The 7,765-nt window shown below is 41.5% G+C and overlaps 1 long non-coding RNA gene and 2 other non-coding genes across 3 annotated transcripts; all 3 read right to left on the bottom strand.

The window, feature by feature from the left end:
* Positions 1-4,906, bottom strand: LOC123094385 (uncharacterized). The gene is made up of 6 exons (XR_006445817.1): positions 4,403-4,906; positions 3,090-3,330; positions 2,409-2,453; positions 1,115-1,283; positions 642-920; positions 1-130 (listed from the first exon to the last, which is right to left on the bottom strand). It is a non-coding gene; the product is annotated as an uncharacterized lncRNA (long non-coding RNA).
* Positions 4,907-6,942: 2,036 nt separating this feature from the next.
* LOC123095232 (small nucleolar RNA SNORD14) lies at positions 6,943-7,063 on the bottom strand. Its single transcript, XR_006446137.1, has one exon. It is a non-coding gene; the product is annotated as a small nucleolar RNA SNORD14 (small nucleolar RNA).
* A 152-nt stretch (positions 7,064-7,215) lies between these two features.
* Positions 7,216-7,392, bottom strand: LOC123095347 (small nucleolar RNA Z112). The gene has a single exon (XR_006446207.1). It is a non-coding gene; the product is annotated as a small nucleolar RNA Z112 (small nucleolar RNA).
* Positions 7,393-7,765: the final 373 nt, after the last annotated feature.

Below are 7,765 nucleotides of genomic sequence, written 5' to 3'. Positions count from 1 at the left end.
CGGCCAAGCTCTACGAGTTCAGCAATCGCGGTACTGCCTGGTTTCTCAGTCATCTCCATGGGCCTTCATGTAGCCCTTCTTCTACTTGGCCATTCACTGACATCGCTCTTTTCCCCATTAGCAACGATCCCTGTAACATTCAAAGAACCAGGTCAGTTGTTTCTCTAATGAGCACAAAACACGACAGGGAAAAGATGATAACAAAATAAGTAAGAAGAGGTTCATGGATCTTCACATTGTGCAACAGTCTAACAAGGACCCATGGGTTCGAATTGACCAAAAATCTTCTACAATAGTCTAACAAGGACCAAGCATCAAGGTGAGGCATCGACAATTTGCTCTCAACTAAACTCGAGACCTATAAAACATTGCCAGATCACAGATATATACAACCTCTCAAAGCAACAATCTCTAGCCAATTGAAACACTACATCACTAGCTACTTAGAATAAAATCGCATAGTTTAGTAAAGATTAAATCCAGTTAAGCACAATGCGAACATTATTGAAGCACATTAAAAAAACATCATAAAATCACATACAAGATGGAGCAAAAAAAGGTATGATGCAGTTAGATGCATCAGTTTGACACCATGATTTTCTCAAGCATTGCCTGTTAACAGAGAGGGGAAATGCTCTCACCTATACACCAAGTTGCCCGACTAAGGTGGGGGCGATGCGAACACGGTGGAGGAAGCAGTGGCCATTCCTCGCGTACTGGCGCACGGTTGTGGAGGTGGGCTTTGTCTTAGGCGGAGGCGGCCCCCTCGATCTGTGGCGTGGCCCTTGGTGCTGGAGGGATGCCGATGAGGACATGAGGTCGAACTCACATAGGAGCTTGTTGTTCATTGCCATCTCACATTCACCTTGCAACACACGCATACCCACTTGCATCTGGTTGTCAGCAGTAGTTTGGAACACCTGCAGGTGAGAACATACATAGCTTAAGATGCTGCCAAAATAATATGGACATAGCAAGGAAGCTAATACAGATCAGTTGAACAAATAATCCAAAAGTTCAATTGCAGACTAACAAATGATCATCATGACTATAACAGAGTAACCACCATAGCTTGAAGGCAGAGCACGGTAGAGGGGCAATATGAAGGACTTACCCGTCAGAGTTTGTAGCCGGTGCCGAACATCATCGCCGTGACACGGTGAACTCGCCTCATCACGTGGGCGCTACCCACATAAGGATGGCAATGCCTCGTCATCCCAAGGGTACACAGATCTGCTCCGAATGATTACTCCTGGGTTTTCCTTCTTCTTTTAGATGCTCTCCTGATATATTCAAAGAACCGAATCAGGTCTCTCTAATGGACAAAAAAAGGGTGCTGGCTGAAAAAGTGAAAATAAGTCAAAAGTCTCTTCAGGTTGTAGAATAGCCTAACTCTTGGGATGGAAATAACCAGACTTCACAAAATGTAGATAGACCAAGCTTCTATTCGGAATGATGCCAATTTGTTAACAAGTAAACGAGACCTATAAATCATTGCAAAATTGCAAATAAATGCAACTTTCCTAAAGAAACAGTAACATAGCGCTCAAAGATAAATCGCACTTCAGGCAAGCAGGCCAAGATTAACATCAAATTCATCAAACTGAGTGTATACAGGGTGACCGTCATCAGCATGCAGAGGGAGTACTTGAGCAGATTAAACATTACTCAAGGTTAATCTGCATCATAGCGTTGATCTTTAACAGAACAGGGGCATCATACTATCAACACTATTAAAATAGGGGCAACATACTTGAGCAGATTTACGCCAAAGAATATCTACACATCGATCATAAACAGAACATGGACATCATATTAAGAATCTATATACTAGAATTAAACATATTAAGAATGAGGGGAGATGGTCTAGTATTTTTCTTATCAGTTCTATTTCTGCACATACACATGATTCATAGCAAACACTGGACAGATAACACTAAAGAATTTTTCCTTGCACTAAAGCACGTCACAAAAATACATATGACTGATTCCAAGAGATGAATAGAACTTGTTCTATCAATACACAACAGCACTACACCAATAGGTGAGCATTCTGTTCAATTTAACAAGTCAAAATCCTAGCATAAATAAGGAGCCTATGAAAACTAAACACTGACGATTGCCAGACCATGTCATGGTTAACAATGCTGGTGGGAAATCAGGTAAAAGAGACCTCAAACAATACCAACTGCTCCTATGCAGGATCAGATTTATAATAAATAGCTAGTTCATGTACAAATAGATATGCTCAGCTTATGTCAGTGAGCTAGCATTGAGCAATGATGGCAGCAAATAGAAGTAAAAATGTTTATACAACAGTGCTATTGGAAATAAAAACGTTGGATCTGGGATGCACCGAACAATGAGGGCAAATGGAGTGAGAAAAGGCAAGTGAAAGGAAGACTCACCAAGCACTGTTCAAGATCCGTCTCATCGGCATCATCATAAGTCTCCTGTTACAAAACAGACTCGAGTCTATTATCACTCCCCAGAAGCATCCTATATAAACATATGACATATCATGGAAAGCAAGCCTAACTCTTAACTATTGGTTTGTGTTTCCAGTACACAAGACTCATGTGTGCAGATTATCAGGAATCAGGATTCTTATACCTTTTGAGAGAAAAAGGTTATATAATGCAGCACAGGAAAATACAAAAGCTGGATCTTGAATGCATCTCATTGGAGTAGAGTGAGAAAAGGCGAGTGAAAGGAAGACTCACCTTGCACTGTTCAAGATGCATCTCATTGGTGTCCTCACTAGGCCAAGGTTTATCCTCTTTTTGAGGAGAAAGACCAACATCCTTGCTAGTCTCCCGTTACAAAACAGACTCTGGTCTATTAGCACTACCCAAAATTGGATTATCCTATACAGATATCACTTATGGAAAGCAAACCTAATTTTTCATTATTGGTTTTTGTTTCTAGTAAAAAAACGGATGTGCAGCCTATAAACAATTGGGATGCTTATACCTTTTGAGCAAAAAGGTTATATAACATTGCACAGGGAAATACAAACGCTGGATACCGGATGCATCTAGCAAAGATGGAGTATAGAATGAGAAAAGGCAGGTGAAAGGAAGACTCACCATGCACTGTTCAAGATGCATCTCATTGGCAGCACCTCATACACTCGGATATTTGCCGACGGCCAAACTCTACGAGTTCCGCAATCATGGTGCTGCCTGGTTTCTCAAGCATGTGCATGGCCTTCATGTAGCACATCCTCCACTTGGTTATTCGTCGACATGGCTCTTGAGCATTTCGAGTTCCCTCGGCCTGCAACCTCCATGACTTACAGGTTGTTCTTTTCCCCATTAGCAACCATCCCTGTAACATTCAAAGAACCGGGTCAGGTGTTTCTCTAATGAGCACAAAACACACAGGAAAAAGATGATAACAAAAAAAGTAAGAAGTGGTTCATGGATTTTCACATTGTACAACAGTCTAACAAGGACCCATGGGTTGGAATTACCAAAAAACTTCTACAACAGTGTAACAAGGACCAAGCTTCAGTTGAAGCATGGACAATTTGCTCTCAACTGAACTCGAGACCTATAAATCGTTGCAAGATCACAAATATATACAACCTCTCAAAACTAATCTCTAGCCAATTGAAACCCTACATCACTATCTACTTAGAAGAAAAGCGCATAGTTTAGTAAAGATTAAATCCAACTGAGCACAATGCGAGCATGATCGAAGCACAATAAAAAAACATGATAAAATCACATACAAGATGGAGCAGCAAAAGGTATGATGCAGTTAGATGCATCAGATTGACTCCACGATTTTCTCAAATGCATGAATCCTACAACGAACATTGTTTGGATCAACAGAGAGGGGAAATGCTCTCACCTATACACCAAGCTCAGGGCCGGTCCTGAGATTTTGGGGGCCCGGGGCGAAACTAAAATATGGGGCCCTTAATATTAACATTATAATACAAATATTTGTTATATACGTATATACACCCACATGAAGATGTTATGATAAACACTAGAAATCTATGTCACTATGATATTGCGATTATCCGGGGGCATATATGATGCCTATGGAGAAAATTACGAATGTGTGTGTTTGTCTATCACAAGATATCCTTAGATATACAAAGCCATATTCAATAGTAGTCTTACTACAACTATATAGAAGTACGCTATATGTTTGAGATACCAAAGATTTGAAGGCAGGTGACTCTAAGAATAGTCCTAAATTGTTTTTACCACTTGTCTAAATGAGTAAATCAAGAGTTTATATCGTCAACTCACAGTTAATCCAAAAAACTAATCACTCATATTAGTATCGAAAAAATCACTGTGTTTCAAATCTATTTGAGATCTACTCCGGGGTACGTCATAAGAACATCCCTATCAAACAGCCAAAACATAATGGTTAATGATACCTGTTGTGGAAGACATCGAGCGGCCGAAGTGCTCACATCCAACGGATGACGTGCAGCGCCGGTGCGCCGCCTGCTCTGGCGCATAGCCATGTCCCTTGGTATCTTCTTTTCTTCCTCAAGCAAGCTGCGCTGGTTTACCTTTTGCGATCTAGGTCGAGGTCAATGGCGGCGCCTGCTGGGTAGATGTGCGTGTGATGCTTGACGTTTCAGGTTTTGCTATTTTTTTAGGCAATTCAGGTTTTACTACTTGGCAAATACGTACGACTCCAGCTAGCTATTTCTACTTGGGCTGGGCCCAAATTAACTATATATTTTTTTGCAGCAGCGCAGGCCTTGAGCGAAAAAGCAGCACAGGATACGTGCGTTAGTCTCACCTAAAAAAAGATAAGCGTACGTGAGTTAGCTTGTTGGCTGCTGCTACCTACTACGTACGTACCTGAGGAGGGGGCCCCTGGATGTTGGGGGGCCCGGGGCGGCCGCTCCCCCTGCCCCCCCTCAGGGCCGGCCCTGACCAAGCTGCCCGATTCGATCTGTGGCGTGGCCCTTGGTGCTGGTGGTATGTTGATGAGGTTGAACTCACCCAGGAGCTTGTTGTCCATTGCCATCTCACGTTCACCTTGCAACACACGGATACCCACTTGCATCTGGTTGTCAGCAGCAGTTTGGAACACCTGCAGGTGAGAACATAAATAGCTTAAGATGCTGCCAAAATAATATGGACATAGCTAGATCAGTTGAACAAATAATCCAAAAGTTCAATTAACAGAGGAGTCACCACCATCTAACAATGACTCGACACAAAGCCATCACATAAACATCTCAAGTAAGACAGCTGTAGCAAACAGAGGAAGATCAATGATGTGCCACCAACAAAATGAAAACAACATATATAATTGCTGGAGTAACCAACATCATAGTTATTCAGAACCATTGTTATACTAGTTCAGGATTAGATAGCACAAATACATTACTCAGGCGTGGAACAGAAAAGGCACACATTTACAACTTCGCTGCCAGCGAAAAATAGGGCTGCTACTATTAGTTCCTTGCATCAACTTCAGCCATCAGGTTATACATCCCACCTGAAATAAAGATAAGATACCTACAGCAAACCACACCCACTTGTCGCAGAACACAAATAGCAAAAGAATCCGATATGTAAGGTTGTGGTTTACATGCCTATATGCAAAGAAGGTAAATGCAGGCTAGCATTTCATACAACAGCTTACAACTACAAGTATAATCTAAGCTACCATACTAAATAAACAGCAGCAATTTCCAAATTCTGGCATAAACAAGAGTTAATAACCAACATGTCAATAAGAGACTAACCATCCACAAACAAAAGCCATGATCATTAACTAAGACTGAACATATCAACATAGGTATTGACCACCACTAGACCACAACCACTATATCTCATCGACTTGATGGCTGGAACAGAGCACTATGGCCATAATAGCTGCAAGGCTAGGTCCCAGAGTAGAGAAAGGAGGAAGGAGAGAACGGGGACTCACCTAATAGTCGTAGCCAAGGTAGTCAGCCCAGACAATCACAACGTGTACAAACTGCTAGATGGTATCGATGTTGAGCCTCTTCAGCTTGACAACCAGCTGCAAGTGGCCCTTGAACGTATGAAGTTCCCTCAGCCTGTAATGACCCTAACAACCCTGACTTGAGAGTTATTTCTCTCTTTCCCTATGCTCTCCTGTAATATTCAAGATGCCCGACTTGGATGGGGGCAATGCGAACACGGTGGAGGAAGCAGGGGCCATTCCTCCTCTACTAGCGCACGGTTGTGGGGGTGGGCTTGGTCTTAGGCAGCGGCGGCCACCTTGATCTGTGGTGTGGCCTTTGGTGCTGGCAGGATGCCGATGATGTCAAACTCGCCAAGGAGCTTGCTGTCCATCTCACACTCATCTGGCAACACACGGATAACCACTTGCATCTGGTTGTCAGAAGCAGTTGGGAACACCTTAGTATGGTGCGAAAACAATATGGATATAGCAAGCAAGCTAATACAGATCAGTTGAACAAATATCAAAAGTTCAATTGAAGAATAACAAACAATCATGATTATAGCAGAGGAGTCATCACCCTCATCCAGTGACTCAACATAAACATCTCAAGTAAATGAAAAGAACATGCAGCACCACATATGAGCGTGAGATGATAGGAAACAAGGGAAGATCAGTGATATGACTCCAATAAAATGAAAAGAACACGCGACACCATATTTAACTGGTACAACAACCTACATGATAGTATTACATCTGTCCCAAATTAGTTGTCTTAGATTTGTCTAGATCTAGATGTATCTAACACTAAAACATGTCTAGACTAATTTAAGACAACTAATTCAGGACAGAGTGAGTACTTCAGAACCTTTATCATACTAATTCAGGATTAGATAGGGCATTTGCCAAAACAAAACATACATAACAACAAGGCAAAAGCACTATAGCAAAAGCTCGCGTGGATCCACCATCATTTGCAACGTGACATGGAAGTAAAGACAACAAAGTATGGGGATATTAACAAGGCTCAGACATCCAAGGAAGGAATTATCAGCATTAGCTCTCAAGCCTGGCTGGGCGAAAGCTCTTAGGCGGCATCTGTGAACATTTTGAGAAACAAGCCTTAAATTTATCATCATCACCATTTATAACATACCCACAAATTGCTCAAAACATATTGACTACAACTAGCTTAGCTACTCGTTAACTAAAATGTAATCCCAATAACCAGATCTGTAACCGACCAAAATACCATGTCACGTTCCTATCAACACGCAAAGCAAACCAGATAAAAGAACCCCTCAGAGACCCGGTTAAAATCACGCACACAGCTGAACTAAACCAGGTTCAAATGGAGATTCTAGCCTAGACCAAACCACAAAGGTTATGGCTGAAGGACTCCTGCAGTGTTATTCAATCTGTGATTGTTTACAATTAAGAGGATATACATCTAGTTTTTTGTACTCCAGTTGTTGTTTTATCGAGGTATCTACGTATCCAAGTTCTGGTGAAACCGCTAAAGCTTCCAAGACCGCAAGGAAGCTAGACAAGAAATTATTAGAAAATGACAAATGCAAGGGAATAAGATATGCTATTATTGCTACTATTTCATCCCTTAAACCAAAATACTCTTAACATCTCGCAATATTTCTCGTACTAGGTCATTTGACTCTACACCTAAGTTCAACATACTTTATCAACCCCACTCATTCTAACCAAGTGAGTATGTCCCTATGTTCCATAATAGTCTTCTTATCTGTAGAGCAAGATCGACGCCATACATGATCTCAATGAAAAAAGACAAAATTTATGATGATATTACTTGTGACCAAAGATGTCAATGGCA

This window comes from Triticum aestivum, chromosome 4B (assembly GCF_018294505.1).
Source record: "Triticum aestivum cultivar Chinese Spring chromosome 4B, IWGSC CS RefSeq v2.1, whole genome shotgun sequence".
Taxonomy (NCBI): Eukaryota; Viridiplantae; Streptophyta; class Magnoliopsida; order Poales; family Poaceae; genus Triticum; species Triticum aestivum.
The sequence above is the reverse complement of the archived record's forward strand: the minus strand, read 5'-3'. Positions and strand labels throughout refer to the sequence as shown.